Source organism: Schistocerca serialis, chromosome 10, assembly GCF_023864345.2.
Source record: "Schistocerca serialis cubense isolate TAMUIC-IGC-003099 chromosome 10, iqSchSeri2.2, whole genome shotgun sequence".
Taxonomy (NCBI): domain Eukaryota; kingdom Metazoa; phylum Arthropoda; class Insecta; order Orthoptera; family Acrididae; genus Schistocerca; species Schistocerca serialis.
Window position 1 is genome coordinate 39,633,396 of NC_064647.1, and position 17,404 is coordinate 39,650,799.

The following is a 17,404-nucleotide window of genomic DNA, read 5'->3' on the forward strand; positions in this document are numbered from 1 at the left end:
TGGGCGACGCAGGTTTGAACCGTCGTCCTACGGATTGCGAGTCCACAAACACGTGTCCTTATCAGCGTCAATTAGAAAAGTAAAACGCAGCTACATCACATCGAAGGGTTACCTACACCTCAGCCAAAAATAGCCTACTGGAAACAGACGGTTTTCAAATAAACAATAGCATGTGGATGTTTAAGGAACAGGTTTTTGATTTTCACAGAGTGATGTACATTAATTTACCTGGCTACGTAACATCCACATGGCTACTATTCTCTCGAATACAAATTATTTTTCTCCGCCAGAAGTTACTGATAAGTCGGTGTGGTGTCACCGCCAGACACCACACTTGCTAGGTGGTAGATTAAATCGGCCGCGGTCCATTTAGTACATGTCGGACCCGCGTGTCGCCACTGTGTAATCGCAGACCTAGCGCCACCACAAGGCAGGTCTCATGATACGAACAAGCACTCGCCCCAGTTGTACGGACGACCTAGCTAGCGACTAGATGTACGAAGCCTTTCTCTCTCATTAGCCGAGAGACAGAATAGCCTTCAGCTAAGTTAATGGCTACGAACTAGCAAGGCGCCATTAGCCTTACAGTGATTGTAATTAAAGTCTCCTGTGTATAGTCAAGAGCGATGTACCACAATGATTGATTAAAGATAAGTATTAATCCAGCTACGTACTTTTCTTCATAGCATTAATTACGTAGCCTGTTCCAGTACTTCGCGCCCGTCTGCGTTAGTCTAACGTGCATTTTCAGCCATCTCGACCTACAAGGTGTTGGCCCAGCTGCCGACACATCAGTCGGGATGACAGGGGTTGGTCAATCGACCCTACTACTCGCATAATATGCGAACCTGTAGTCTCATGGAGCTACTGCGCCATTAAAGCCGTAAGAGGAGCTCAACTCGCAAAAGTGTGAGTCATTATAAGAATGCACGAACTTAAATCTCCAGGTAATCGACAGGCCATAAATATATTCTAAAACCAAGAACAGGACATGTGTGTCATATTGCAGCCGATCTTAGGAAACAACCAACATGGCGAACGGAGTAGTTCGTAGTGATGGTCAAGCTGGTTTGCAACCATCACCTACACCATCTTTATGACACTTCAGGCTCATTTCCCAGCCCACAGACCCTCAAGCGAGAAGGAAAAGAATGTCCAAAAAGCTGTGTTGTGCGATACTCAAGAGAAAAACGAAGACAAAGTGCACGCCAGTGTAAAAAGTGTGGCGTTTCTCCACATTTAGAAGACTGTTTTGTTATCTATCATACCCAACAATCAGACTAGCTCATACAAAAAACAGTAATATTACCTGATATGTCTTAACTCTGATTTCACAGCAACCAGTGAGGTATGTAAATAAGATGATATGTTAATGGTAGCTTTCAGCTCCGTTACACGAGAGACTTTCTAACACAGACACGCTTTTTCAGATACCCTCACAAGAGAAACTCACTAACGGACAAATGCGCTTATCTCACCACCGGAACCATAAATGGGGCGTCCAGGGAATATGTGCCTCACAGCTGCCACACGTGACACTGGCCACGTGCGACGTTGCTCCACCTTCTTCAGAAACAACACTCCTCGCGTTTGCCGTCGTCTCCGCAATTCTGAGAGAAACAACATGTTCACCCTGTGCACGCAACATTCGCAGCACTCCGTCGGTATCAGGCCGTCGTTTTCAAAAAAATAACGCCCGGTATCTTGGACAGCAGTTAGTGGGGTATGAACTGATCTCGGATAAGCTTCACACAGCTGTTCAGGGACCCAAAAGCGATATGTATGATACGTAACTGACACGCTTAAGTGAAAATGAGCCTCATCGCTCACAAACGCTACCAAATTTGGGTCGTTTTCAGACATCACTATATTACGCACAGCAAAGACCTCTCGTTGTCCCTATCTTTCACCCGTTGCACCAACTGCATTTTATTTTATTATTATTATTATTATTATTATTATTATTATTTTTTTGGTTTGATGAGGCCCGCCACGAATTCCGTTCCTGTGCTAACCTCTTCATCTCAGAGTAGCACTTGCAACCTACGTCCTCAATTATTTGCTTGACGTATTCCAATCTCTGTCTTCCTCTACAGTTTTTGCCCTCTACAGCTCCCTCTAGTCCATGGAAGTCATTCCCTCATGTCTTAGCAGATGTCCTATCATCCTGTCCCTCCTCCTTATCAGTGTTTTCCACATATTCCTATCCTCTCCGATGCTGCGTAGAACCTCCTCATTCCTTACCTTATCATTCCACCTAATTTTCAACATTCGTCTATAGCACCACATCTCAAATGCTTCGATTCTCTTCTGTTCCGGTTTTCCCACAGTCCATGTTTCACTACCATACAATGCTGTACTCCAGACGTACATCCTCAGAAATTTCTTCCTCAAATTAAGGCCGGTATTTGATATTAGTAGACTTCTCTTGGCCAGAAATGCCTTTCTTGCCATAGCGAGTCTGCTTTTGATGTCCTCCTTGCTCCGTCCGTCATTTTTGGTGAAGTTTCGATTCCAAACAGACTCACCCGTAGACAGCGTGCACGTTCAGGTGTTGATCCCCTCGCACTCTTGAAGATAGCTCCTCTCACAACGGCGAAGTTATCTTGTTTCTAAGAATGTTTCTTGATGTTGTGAAAGCTTTAACCATCGTAGGATGGTCTCATGACTTGGAGCTGTGCTGTCGTAATGGCGACGATATAACCACCGTGTTGCAACGAGAGACTCGCACTTAGGACTAGGGTAATGTACATGACACACATGCGATGCTACGTCGTCCACTGCTCCATTCCTACTGAAACGGAGGACAGTCCAGAAGTGAGCCGGCCGGAGTGGCCGTGTGGTTCTAGGCGCTACAGTCTGGAGCCGAGCGACCGCTACGTCGCAGATTCGAATCCTGCCTCGGGCATGGATGTGTGTGATGTCCTTAGGGTAGGTAGGTTTAATTAGTTCTAAGTTCTAGGCGACTGAGGACCTCAGAAGTTAAGTCGCGTAGTGCTCAGAGCCATTTGAACCATTTTTTTTTTTCCAGAAGTGAATGACGTATGCGCCGTCCTCCTCCCACCACTGACATCGAGCAGTGTAATGGCCAATCTGAAAAGTTCGTCTCCTAAAGGTGACAATGTAATAGGCGGTATACTCGAAGATGGTTAGGCTCGGCAGCACGGTTACAGAAATGAGGCTGTTGCGTATACGAAGACTGTAATACTGCAGCGAAATGCAGAAAGATCTACAGGCAGTCGTCAACATGTGCAGGGACTGCAGTTCACCTTGAACGAAAACGAATGTAACGCACTGGATACAGGCAGGTGAAGAGCTCCACTGCCAGTCGTTTGAAATACCAGTGATAAATCATTAGAAACAGAAGTCGCCGTCTAAAAATAAGGAGTAACCGATGTGTGTAAACTGCCCCCCCTCCTTCCTACTTCCATCTATTGTCCACATTCAACATTCCAAGTAATTAATAAGCAAAGTCTTTTACGAAGATTTGAGAGTAGCAAAGATTACATCACCTCCTGACAGTTGATTTTATCTAAATACATCTGAAGATTGCGGTTGCAGTAGTTTTCTTTTTTACGTAAATATATTTTCTCACATTTCAGTATGTCACACAGTATTTTCATTTTTCTCATTAACAAAGCCGAAATTACATTGTTCGCACAAAAATACAAAAATGCGTCCGACGACATCATAGGCACGTTTACGACTCCTACAGTCCGAGGAAATGACAATATTCCAAAGGGTTGCAAATTTTCTTAACAAAACAATTTCTACTACTTTCCGTTCCAGTGTTAATTTCGATTATTATTTCATGAATGAATCCAGAAATAAACGTAGTAAATTAGTAATTACTAACATACACTTTAAATGTACCAATAATTGGTAATTAAAAATATTCCTAAAAAACAATTTTAACTGTACATTTGGAACTAGTACTTATCGATTATAACATCGAAGCTAAAATACTCTGTAAAGTGATTCATTTTCATAAATTTTACCTTGAAGATAACATACTATGTGTAACATTATATGGTTTTCAGAAAAGCAACTGAGATAATACTGACCAGTCCAAAATTCGAAAAATACTACTGGTATCGACATCTACCTTTGAGGAAAAGTAATGCTAGAGGAGGATATCCCGTTACAAGTGGAATGAGCACAAACAAATTGTAGGAAAAGCATATGCCATGCAGACAGTTACAAGTAGGAATCTTAAAGAAAATTTCCACAGTTAAAAAAAAAAAAATGGAGAAGTGGCATGTGTTACGCCGATTGTCCAACATTTTTCAAGCTGACTTTTTAAAGTGAGTCTATGGACACCCTATACATGCTTTCAGCTACCGTGGGTTATTAATATGCTCAGTTACTGACAATGAGACGTGGAAAATACGTACTATTTCAATCCACTAACGTCAGGACCATTGTGTTCTTTCGAACAAAGATTTCATAAATCTTAAGTTTCTGTGCCTTGTGTTACATTGAGTTGACGAAAGTCACGGCTTAGTGATATGCACATACAGGATGAGTCACCTAACGTTACCGCTGGGTATATTTCGTAAGCCACATCAAATACTGACGAACCGATTCCACAGGCCGAACTTGAGAAGAAGGGCTAGTAATTGTTTAATACAAACCATATAAAAATGCACGGAAGTATGTTTTTTAACACAAACCTACGTTTTTTTAAATGGAACCACGTTAGTTTTGTTAGCACATCTGAACATATAAACAAATATGTAATCAGTGCCGTTTGTTGCATTGTAAAATGTTAATTACATCCGGAGATATTGTAACCTAAAGTTGACGCTTGAAACATTGTCCTCACATCATTGCAGGGGCCCAAACAGCTGCAACATACATCGCGTTTCTACAGAATGGTCTGCCAGCGTTGCTCGAAAATGTCCCACTGGAAACGCGTCAACGTATGTAATATCTGCATAATGGTGCACCTGCACTTTCCGCAATTAACACTAGGCTGACCCTTGACAGGATGTTCGACGGGCGTTTCGTAGGACGTGGAGGACGCATAAATTGGCCAGCCCGTTCTCCTGATCTTACACCTCTGGACTTCTTTCTGTGGGGTACGTTAAAGGAGAATGTGTACCGTGATGTGCCTACAACCCCAGAGGATATGAAACAACGTATTGTGGCAGCCTGCGGCAACGTTACACCAGATGTACTACGGCGTGTACGACATTCATTACGCCGGAGATTTCAATTGTGTGCAGCAAATGATGGCCACCACATTGAACATCTATTGGCCTGACATGTCGGGACACACTCTATTCCACTCCGTAATTGAAAACGGAAACCACGTGTTTACGTGTACCTCACTCCTCATGGTAATGTACATGTCCGTCAGTGGAAAAGACCAATAAAAATATGGTAGCATGTGGACGTAATGTGCTGTTCCAGTCTCTTCTGTACCTAAGGTCCATCACCGTTCCCTTTGGATCCCTACGTAATTCGGTGCTCTCCGATACACACGATCGAACAGCGAAGGAGTGGTACTCAAGCGTCGACTTTAGGTCGCAATATCTCCGGATGTAATAAACATTTTACAATGCAACAAACGGCACTGATTACGTATTTGTTTATATGTTCAGAGGTGCTAACAAAACTAACGGGGTTCCATTTAAAAAAAACGTAGGTTTGTGTTATAAAACATACTTCCGTGCATTTTTTTATGGTTTGTAGTAACCAGTTACACTGGCCCCTCTCCTCACGTTCGGTCTGTGGAATCGATTCGTCAGTATTTGATGTGGTTTACGAAATATATCCAGCGGTAATGTTAGGTGACTCACCCTGTATAATGTAGTTAGCGTCGCGTACACATGGTATTAAAAAGCAGTGCATTGGTGGAGCTGAGCTGTCACTTGTACTGAGCTGGTTTATGTGAAATTACTTGATTATGGACGCACGACGGCTATTAACAGACTTTGGACGTGGAAGGTAGTTGGAGCTAGACGCATGGATCATTCTATTTCGGAAATCGTTAGGAAATTCAGTATTGCGAGATCTCCAGTACCAATAGTGTGCAGAAGATACCTAATTTCAGCATTTCTTCTCACCACAGATAACGCCATGGCCTACGACCTTCACTCAACAACCGAGGGCAGAAACGTATTCGTGGAGTTGTCAGTGCTCACAGACAAGCAACACTGCGTGAACCAACAGCAGAAGTCAATATGCGACGTACGACGATGCATCCGTTAGGGCAGTGCTACGAAATTTGGCGTTACAGGGCTATGGCAGCAGATGACCGGCGCGAGTACCTTTACTAACAGCACGAGACATCAAGCAACAGACGATGACACAGGGCCGTTGGAGCATTTCAATCGGTAAAATGATGACAGTTTGTGATTTGGATATTGATCACTGATGATGGTTTTCACCAGTTGAGGACGGCTGAGAACTTTGCGTAACCACGCCAGCTGTTACTGTGCGGAATTCTGTAACAACTCCTTATACCGTATGACATAGCATTTATATCTACTAGAACATGCAACTTAAAGTCGGGAAACCAGTTTTGTGTGTCTATAACCGACTTCAATAAATACAGCTTCAGCGGAAATTGGCCTTTTCATTCAGTTTCATATATTAATGATTTTAATACATTCATGCTCATAAATTAATGATAATTGCACAATTTGGTGTCACACAACGTGGCACTACACGTAACTGGTGCTAATAGCATAGACACATAGGGAACACATACGACACAGTGATAAGTTGAGAAAACCGTCCCGAAACACATATGCTAGAAAACGGCACTGTACACCGACATAAATATGGGATATGATCACAATGCACACGTACATAGGCCACACAACGGGTTAGCATACTCTAGATCAGGTGGTGGAGCATCTGCTGGGGTACAGCCTCCCATTCTTGCACCACTGCCTCGGAGCTCCTAAAGTGTCGTAGGGATTTGAAGACGTGAAGCGATACGTCAACCGAGAGCATCTCAGACGTGCTCGATGGGGTTTAGATCTGGAGAACAGGTAGTCCATTCGCCTGAGATGTTTGAAGGTACTCCTCTAAGACGGCGGCTCAGTGGGGCCGTGCGTTATCATCCATCAACAGGAAGGTGGGACCCACTGCACCCCTGAAAACTCGGACATACTGGTGCAAAATGACGTCCCGATACACCTGACCTGTTACAGTTCCTCTGTCAAAGAGATGCAGGGGTGTACGTGCACCAATCCCACCCCACACCATCAACCACGACCTCCATAAAGGTCCCTTTCAAGGACTAAGGGGTTAGTACCTGGTTCCTGTATCACTCCAGATGATAACTCGGCGAGAATCACTATTCGGACTATACCTGGACTCGTCCGTGAGCATAACGTGGGACCACTGTTCCAGTGACCATGTATTGTGTTCTTGACACCAGGCTTTATGGGCTCTCCTGTGACAAGGGGTCAGTGGAATGTACCTTGCAGGTCTCCGGGCGAATAAACCATGTCTGTTCAGTCGTCTGTAGACTGAGTGTCTGGAGACAACAGTTCCCGTGACTGCGGTAAAGTCCCGAGCAAGGCTATCTACAGTACTCCGTGGCCGTCTGCGCTCACTGATGGTGAGATATCGGTCTTCTTGTGGTATTGTACACTGTGGACGTCCCGTACTGTAGCGCCTTGACACGTTTTCTGTTTGCTGGAATCGTTGCCGTAATCTTGAGATCACACTTTGTGCCACACGGAGGGCCCGTGCTACGACATGCTGTGTTGACCAGCCTCCAGTCGGCCTAGTATTCTACCCTGCATAACATCGTCAATATGTGTTCTTTGAGCCATTTTCAACACACAGACACCATTAACACGTCTGAACACGTTATCACACTTACTCGCTGCACCGTACTCTGACATACACCAGCACACCCCTGCGTATGTGGACTGCTGCCAGCGCCACCGTGCGACGACCGCAGGTCAAATGCACCGCATGGTCATACCCCGAGGTGATTTAAACCCGCAAACCGCCCACCACAGCGTTGTTTCACCATGTATCAGCAGTATCCTTAATTTATGAACATGAGTGTAGTTTTAACACCTGTCCTTAAACATATGTTGTCCTTTATGAATTGGTCAGTCAATCATGTATTACGATATACATCAAGCGAAAGGCAAAGAAACTCCAATTATGTTTCTGGTAATTTTCTTTGAATGGTTGCCTTACGACTTTTCCTCCTACTTTCGTCTCGCATGTAAATTACGCTTAGCGGGCCACGTATTCTGATCAGCGGTGTGGCCAACGTAGCGGTCTGGTATAGCCGAGACCACTTGCAGCGCAAACTTTAAACGAAGCAGCCGGTATGTTGGCGGTCCTGGCATACATTACGGGGGGATTCCCCGTTATCTGCACGCGGCAATACGAGCCGCGCGGCGGTCGAAGTAGGTCGCGGCGTGCGCAGTCACGTAGCGGAGAGCAATTTTAATCTGTGCCGAGTGCGGCTGCGGGGAAAAGTTGCGCCGCTGTGGTGGCAGCGCCGACACAACACCCATCGACATGGCAGCCGGCTCGGCTTTTTCTCGTTTTCTGCATCCCTCGCCGTGGCAGCGGGCGACTAATCCCCAAGCGTGGTCGGTCGCTGTTTGTCCGCCTGTGATTAGGAGAAAGAGCCCGGTGGCGAAAGTAGGAGGACGGCTATTCTGCCTCCAGAGAAACTACAGAGATACACGACCGTGGAGACACCACTATGATAACATTATCGACCTGCTAGCCGTACTAAGAATTAAACAATCGCTTACGTTGAGACGAGCTGTAGTCAAAGTTTTAGTTATCGACTCAATAAAATAAGGTTACGTAACCAGTTCGAGAATGAACCAGTTGCTGGAGTGGGAAAGGGGGTGCCTCATTTTTGTTTGGGTCCTCTAGCGGCGTGCTACGGTAATGTGGCGACGAGACTTCGTTCTGGAACAGGAGGTCACACACGTAACTGCAAGCATACGAAATAGCACTCTTATTTACTTACAGAACTGATAAAATATGCGTACTCCATTTTGTAAATATGTGCTCGCGAAGTATTGCCGCAGGCCGGAGTGGCCGAGAGAATCTAGGCGCTACACTCTGCAACTGCGCGACTGTTACGGTCGCAGGTTCGAATCCTGCCTCGGGCATGGATGTGTGTGATGTCCTTAGGTTAGTTAGGTTTAAGTAGTTCTAAGTTCTAGGGGGCTGATGACCTCAGACGTTAGGTCCCATAGTGCTCATAGCCATCTGAACCATTTTTTTTGAAGTATTGCCGTCCTGATTTCGTGCCATAAATTGCATTCTAGAATTTGAAAAAAAAAAAAAAAAGCTATCGCCAATCGCTGAACTTGTATTATGGGTTGCCCAACATGGTTTTCGCAAAAGGCAGATCATGTTCGGAATCTATCGCCATGACACATCTAATAGAAAAACACCATGAATTAAATTGACCAACTTTTCTTGCCTTCACTGACTACGAAAAGGCGTTTGATAAAGCAAATCTAAAGAAACTACGGAAATTTTTTAGAAACAGAGGGATGGCATCTCATCTCGTAAGAACTGTACAGGGTCCATATATGAATAACAAAATACCAAAATAGCAGGCAGCAGGCATAAAAAAGCACTCCTTCGTCAGGCCACAAGTGGCCCATCGTGACCATCCGACCGCCGTGTCATCCTCTGCTAAGGATGCGGGTAGGCGTGTGGTCAGCAAACTGCTCTCCCGGTCGTTACGATGGTTTCTTTGACTGGAGCCGCTACTATTCGATAGAGTAGTTCCTCAATTGGCATCACGAGGCTGAATTCACCCCGGAAAATGGCAACAGCGCATGGCGGCCTGGATGGTCACCCATCCGAGTGCCGGCCACGCCCGACAGCGCTTAAAATCGGTGATCTGATGGGAACCGGTGCATCCACTGCGGCAAGGCCGTTGCCTAGCAGGCATAATATGACTGAAATAAACTAAAGAGTTAGATAAGGATGTCCCCTCTCACCCACTCCTTCTAATATGTATATCGACGATGTAACCAGAGCTTGGTTAGAGACAGTAAAACATTTTAATATTAACGATGTGAATATTAAAATACTACTCTCAGCTGGCGACCAAGTAATTATTGGTGAGAATGAAAATGACTTACGAGAAGCGGTGTTTAAGTAAAATAGACAGAGAATACAATATGAAAGTCCTGCATCACAAAGACAAAAGCAATTGCATTTTTAGGACACAAGCCCATGGGAATTAAGATTGAAATTGACAATGAAATCATAGAGCAAGTTAACACACTTAAATATTTAGCGCACAGTATTACATACAAAGGAAACAGTGAAACACAAAGTTAGACCTATTTAACTAACTCTGTGGAACGTTACACAGAACATTTGGAAAGAATGTCCACAGAGATTCTCCACCAAACTTCTATAACGTTACAGGTGCCGCAGCGTTGCTCTATGGATACTAAAACTGGACTCTTAAGACGAATGATTAAGAGAGAAAAGAACCATATGAAATGAATTTTCTTAGGCACGCGGTTGACTATAATGGATAAAAAGAGAAATGATGACATCCGAGCTAATTTGAAATTGCAAGACATAATTAAGATAATAAAGCACGATCAGTTAAGACGGAAAGAACATATAGACAGTACGCCAGATAAAGAATCACTAAAGCTATAAAACAAAGTGGAAATTAGAAAGACGAATGAAGAGAAGCCTTGGCTAATTTTGAATGAGACGGATCGGCCGAAAAGGACCAATCGTTGATGTAGATCTACATCTACGTGGATACTCTGCAAATCACACTTAAGTGCCTGGATGAGGGTTCATCGAACCACCTTCACGATTCCGCCGCAACCAAAAACACCTGTGTTTTAATGATGTCCGCCCCAAATTCTGTATCAAGTCAGTGACACTCTGTCCCACATTTCGTGGTAATACAAAATGTGCTGCTCTTCTTTGAACTTCCTCGAAGTACTCCGTTATTCCTAGCCGGTGAGGATCCCAGAACGCACAGCGGTACTCCAAAAGAGGACGGACAACTGTAGTGTAGGCAGTCTCTTTAATTGATCTGTTACATTTCCTAGGTGTTTACCAATAAAACGCAGTCTTCGTTTTCTCTTCCCCACTACATTTTCTATATGTTGTTTCCAATATAAGGTGTTCGTAATTGTAATTCATAGGTATTTAGTTGAATTTATGGCCTTCAGATTTGACTAATTTATCGTGCAACCGAAGTTCAACGGATTCCTTTTAGCAGTCATGTGGATGCCGTCACACTTCTCATTATTTAAGGTCAGTTGCCAATTTTCATATCATACTGATATCTTTTCTACATCGTTTTGCAATTTTTTTAATCTTCTGAAGCATGTTTACTTATTCATCTAGGGGACACCTGCCATGAAGACAACAAGCTGCGTTAGCAAGCAGTCTGCACTGCATTCTGTCTGTTGCTGTTACTTCCAACTATACAATGCCCTCTGAAGACGATGTTTGGTTTGTAGGGCGCTCAACTACGCGGTCACCAGATCCCGTACAAATTCCCAATCCGTACACAGTCCAATCTAGCCACGTTCACGAAAGATGATGGAATGATGAGGACAACACAACCAACCCCGGACAGAGAAAATATTCAACCTGGCCGGGAACCGAACGCAGGATCCCATACCCGCTAAAGAAGGTGAATCACCCACAATGGAAGAGAGACACTAAATCATTCTTCACAGGTTGCAAAATCGAATCAAATTTACAAAGAGGCCACTATTATGTACGTCGCTGCACCACCTGTGGCCTGTATGCACGCACTGATTCGCTTGGGAAAGATGTCATCAAGGCGTTGTTTCCTCTCCTGCATACTGGCACTGCGGCTACGTTCCAGTGCTCCCATGTAGGGAATTATCGGCCGCGGGAGTACCTAAACATGACACAGGCACTCTGTAGAAACGCCTGCCACATGTCAACAAGCAATGTGGCGTGTCGCAATAGTCGTGAGGCGCTGACGCTACACGGTAACACACCGCCGTCGGGTTGGGCGCCAGTTCGCCCATGCGCTTACACGACGTTCCGACTCCGTCATTTGCTGCGCGACGTGCAGAGGGCCTTCGCGTACACCGGACCACAGTAATGAGGCTTTATAAATTAGCAACAGATCGCTCATACCATGAACCTTTTACTGCATCCACCAATGCTACGGGCAGCCAATAAGAAGGAAGCGTATCTCCGCTGTGCTGGTATTTAGGATGGCGTCCGCAACGACCACGGCTCCTCTGTCCTTTCCCTGGGCTCCCTCTCCCCCCCCCTTCCCTTCCATCCTGGTTTCTGCTCACCAAACCTCTCCCTAACTCCCTTCTCCTCCCCCCCCCCCCCCCGAGTCCTTTTGTATTCCCCTCCTCTGCCTTCCCCACTCCCTGTCGCGTCTGCCCAGCACCCCCCACCCCTCTTATGGGTCCTCATCCTCCATCGGCTCCTTTCCCACCTCCCCCCCTTCGCTTTTCCTCTCCTTCCCCCCTTTTTTATTTTCCCATAATCTGCCCAGTTTCCCCCCACCTGCTCTCGGCTGTGGTATGTCACATTTGCTAACTTTTTAGTGCAGTGTTGCAGTGAATGCTCGTGTTGTTCGTCTTTCTCGTGTTGCGAACAGAAACCATGCTGTCGCTGGGTCTGAATTTTATGTCTTTTGCGAACAGAAACCAGACTGTAGCCGGGTTTTTTTAATTGTCTGTCTGTTCTTGTACCTGTCTGCTTCGTATGTATTTTATTAGCATCAGCATCCCTTTGTTCTATGTTTCAAGTCCCACGATTTTTTCGCCATGTTACTATTTAATTCTCCGATATTATCGCCTCTTTTTATTATTTATTCTCTTCATCTTTTTAACAAAGTCTGTAGGCTGAAGAGCGGCATACTAAGCTGCTGCCAGCCCGCCCCCTTCGGGGAGAATCGAAATTCAATAAAGGAAAAAAAAAAAAACGATCACGGCAGTTTGGCGCAGCCAGCCAGGAGAGGAAGTCTGCTCCGGATCCATTACCGGTGACGGGCTCAGGTGTCTGTTGATATTGTATCAGTCTCAAGTGGCAAGCCTGTAGAGACCAACTCGTACCGGCCGTAACATACAGGATGAGCACAAAGTCTTGCCCTGATTATAAAAATTTATAACAGAATAACCGTTTCACATGATAAGTTACATCCGATGCCGTTACATAGGTTTTTGTTACTAGGCTATTTTTAGGACCACTTACGTTAGTAAACGTCAACGTGCGCTCCCTTGGTAGCTCGGAGAATGTCGAGCTGGTATTCCAGTTACCACCAGGTGTTTCGCAACATGTGTTCTGTCACAGTACCCACAGCAGCTTGTATCCTAGCCTTCAGTTCGTCGACGTCAGCAAATAGTGTGGCGAAGACTCTGTCCTGGATATAACGCCAGGAAAAAAGTCAAGGGGGCGCAAAATCTGGAGAACGGGGTGGCCAGTGTGTTGGACCGTTCCTTTAAAATCCACCGATCCGGAAATGTTTCATCCAGGAAATCACGCACTATCAAAGCCCAATCGGCGGGAGGGGGGAGGGGGGGGGGAGATCTCAATCTTGATATTCTTCTAACTGTTGGGCAATGAACTGTTGCAAAACTTCTAAGTAAATGTTAGCGGTAATGGATTTTTCCGCGAAGAAAAACGGTCCAAAAACCTTGCTATGCATGAGGCCGCACCAAACATTCACTTTTTCGCTGTCTCGCTGTTACCGTACAGTAGGATGTGGAGACTCTGAAATCCATGTACTGACATTATGCCTATTTACCATTCTACTGACATGAAAGGTGGATTCGTCGCTAAAGCATATGCGGTTTAAGTAATCGTTAGCGCCATCAATCCTGTTGAGAATCTCAGTTGCTAATTCATCACGTGTCAGCAAATCATTCGGTTGCAAAACCTGCACGATCTGCACCACACTTGCTTGCGGTATTTGAAGTTCACATGATGCTTGACCAGTTGATTTAGACGGACTCCGTTGGAACGATTGGCGAACACGATCAACAGTTCCATCACTCACATGAGGCCTGCCACTTCGAGACGATCTTCAACGTTGCCTGTTTCGTTAAACTTCGCATACCATTGCTTTACTGTTTTAACATCATGAGGGCTGCGTCGATAAGAAGCCCGAAATTTACGCTGAACCATGATGGGCCATTTCGTTTCTTAAAACCAAAGCACACATTGCGCTTTCTCCTGCTTCGACCCCATTCGCCAGCAACTAACGTACCTAACAGGCCGCGTCGGTCTGTTGTGAAGAACTAGCGCCATCTATTGCCCACAACAGCTAGTAACACTAACCTATGTAACTTGTTATGTCAAACGGTTATTCTGTTATAAATTTATAAATTTTTATAGTCAGGGAAAGACTGTGCTCACCCTGTAAGTGTTAATCTGTTCTAATGCTTTCCGCTAAAGGAGAGCGAGGTTTTAAATATTTGGTATTCAACTAGTGGAGAACGAACTCTGACTGCGAAAGCCTTCCCTTTGTTGTTCCAAATACTTGTGTTTAGTTGTCAGATTATTTTCCTGTTAAAAAAGAGTTACAAAGCTGGTTTCATGTTTCTTTGACGGTCAACGATGACTATTTATGTTGAATTAATTGTGTTTTTAAATGTAGAGGCTGTACTATGTCCTTGTGTGTTTCTTGTAGAATTGCTCAAAGTTCAGGATACTTCACATTGTCCTGTTAATGATGATGATGATGATTTGTGGGGCGTTCAACAGCGGAGTCATCAGCGCCCGCACAAGTTCCAAATCTTTCCATTTCCAGTCTCGGTACTTCCCGAATGATGATGAGGACAACACAAACACTCAGCTCCGGGCGGAGAAAATCCCCGACTCCGTCGGGAATCGAACCCGGAACTCCGTAATCCAGAGGCAGCAAAGCTAGCCACTAGACCACGAGCTACGGGCTTCACATTGTCCTGTTAGAAAATGCCACCACCATACTGCCGTACGGTAGGTAACATACGATGATGATGATGATGATGATGATGATGATGATGATATCTCATACTCCGAGGAGCAACGCTGTTCCGTCAATAACTACTAGCCGAGATCTTAACTCATACGCGATGGTGCAGTGCATCTCCGAAATACTGGGACGATGGAACTTCCCTCAGCTCGCCGTCATGCTCCAGGGTAGTACAGTACGGCGACTCATTACTCATCGCAATACGACGCCATTCGTCAGCTGTCCGTGTTTTCCGGCTACAGCACCATTCCAAACGTAGTCGTTACCTGTTCTGGTATTAAGGGCAGCCTATTCATGTGGTAGTAATTTCCTAGTCCGGCTGTTGGTAGTCCCCACCCCTAAAAGTGCGGTATTGTCACAGAGTGTGCAAGCAGTCCATTACTTATTCTCGGCCAGCAGGCGCCTCGGTGCAATATGGCTATCCCAGCTTATAAGGGGGTTAAAAGAAGAAAAAAAAAAGAAAAAATAAACGAGCCGGAGGCATAATTACAGAAACCAGTACCTGTATGTTAGAGGTATTGACCCTGGTTGTTGAGACACTTCTTCCACTGTGACACAAGGCGGTGAACGGTTGTCTCATAAAATTCCCGGGGCTGCGATGTTAACCAATTCCGAGGTGAATCGTTTGCTCCTCAGAGCATTTTTAAGGGGACCAAAAACGGCGTAGTCACAGGTAGAGAGGTCCGGACTGTATGGAGAGTGGCCGAGAACGCTACCGTGTTGGCCATATAAGGCTTTGCATTGTCGTGGAGCAGAACGACCCCATGGGTGATATTGCCTCGTCGTTTTGATTTGATAGCTTGGAGACGGGTGGTTAACGTTTGTGGGTAACTCTTGGCCTTCACTGTTGTCACGAGCTGCAGGAAGTGAATCAGAAGGGGGTCATCTTGGTCAAACTAACTGAGGGGCAAACGATTCACCTCGGACGACCACGTCCAGCTGTACGTGTGGAACTGGTTAACATCGCAGCTCCGGGAATTTTATGAGACAGCTATTCACCGCCTTGTGTCACAGTGGGACAAGTGTCTCAACAGCCAGGGTCAATACTTCTAACATACAGGTACTGGCTTCTGTAATTATGGCTCCGGCTCGTTTCTTTTTGAACGCCCCTTACATGTTGTTCAGATCCTGTCGACTGGAAACTTGACTATGACTATGCGTGGTGTCAAGTCTCCACACAGTCCAACACGGAGCGATTGACACTTCTGAATGCCCCAGAAATATAGATATTGCACTATTCGAGTAGGCGACAAATGGAGACCGACAATAAGGCCCCTTTCGTCCCACACAAGTTCGGGGAATGTCGCTAGCAGCCACAGAAAAAGAAAAAACCGTCAGAAAGGCCTTAAAGACCCAACGTTACCGACCGGCCGCCATGGCATCCTGAGCCTTTACGCGTCGTTAGGTGTGATGAGCACACCACTCTCTCGGCTGTTGTCAGTTTTCGTGACCGGAGTCACCGGAGTCTCACTCAAGTGGTTCCGCCGGCCGAAGTGGCGGTGCGGTTAAAGGCGCTGCAGTCTGGAACCGCAAGACCGCTACGGTCGCAGGTTCGAATCCTGCCTCGGGCATGGATGTTTGTGATGTCCTTAGGTTAGTTAGGTTTAACTAGTTCTAAGTTCTAGGGGACTAATGACCTCAGCAGTTGAGTCCCATAGTGCTCAGAGCCATTTGAACCATTTCAAGTGGTTCCTGAATTGGCCTCACAAGGGCCGAGTGCACCCCGCTTGCCAACAGCAATCGGCAGACCCAGATGGTGACCCTTCCTAGTTCTAGCCAAGCTCTTCAGCACTTAGCTTAGTGATCTGACTACAACTGGTGTTACCATTGTGGCGAGGCCGCTGAATGGTCTTCACAGAGGTCACTCAATATGTGACGCTCTTCACACTCCTTATACAGGATGTCTCTCCCGTCTTTCAGAGTGTAACTGGATTCAGCTCACACGAATACTGCTCAGCACGTCTTTGTTTTGTTTCCTGCTACAAACAACATGATTTTTAAACCGGGATTACTCGTGGCCATTCGCTAGAACGGTCCAAATGTAGTCTAGTGCGATATTCGTGTTGTCAATATATATTAACACGTACAGAAAAACACGAAGAATAAGCGATTACTCCAGCAGTGACTCAACAGCGCTGCTGCTGCATCACAGCGGCAGCAGTCAACGCGGATCAATCTGGTGCTTTCGCTGGTGGAGTACTACTTATTTTTCGTATTTTTCCGTCCCTCTTAATGGATATCGATGAAACATATATAGCACTGGGTTAGTCTGGGACTGCAACGGGAAACAAACTGGCGATTTCCATCGGCAATGGGAGCCGCCTGAGCGACTTGATTAGCAGTATTTGTATGGGGTGACTCCAGCAAGTGGAAGTATTTAATTGCAAATATCTGTCGAAAAACCAGAGAACAAGTGTCTGTCGACTCTTAGGAGGAACACGCTGT

The 17,404-nt window shown here is 45.5% G+C and overlaps 1 pseudogene; it reads right to left on the reverse strand.

Annotated features, from left to right (window-relative positions):
* Positions 1-9,785: 9,785 nt before the first annotated feature.
* LOC126425578 (5S ribosomal RNA) lies at positions 9,786-9,903 on the reverse strand (annotated as a pseudogene).
* Positions 9,904-17,404: the final 7,501 nt, after the last annotated feature.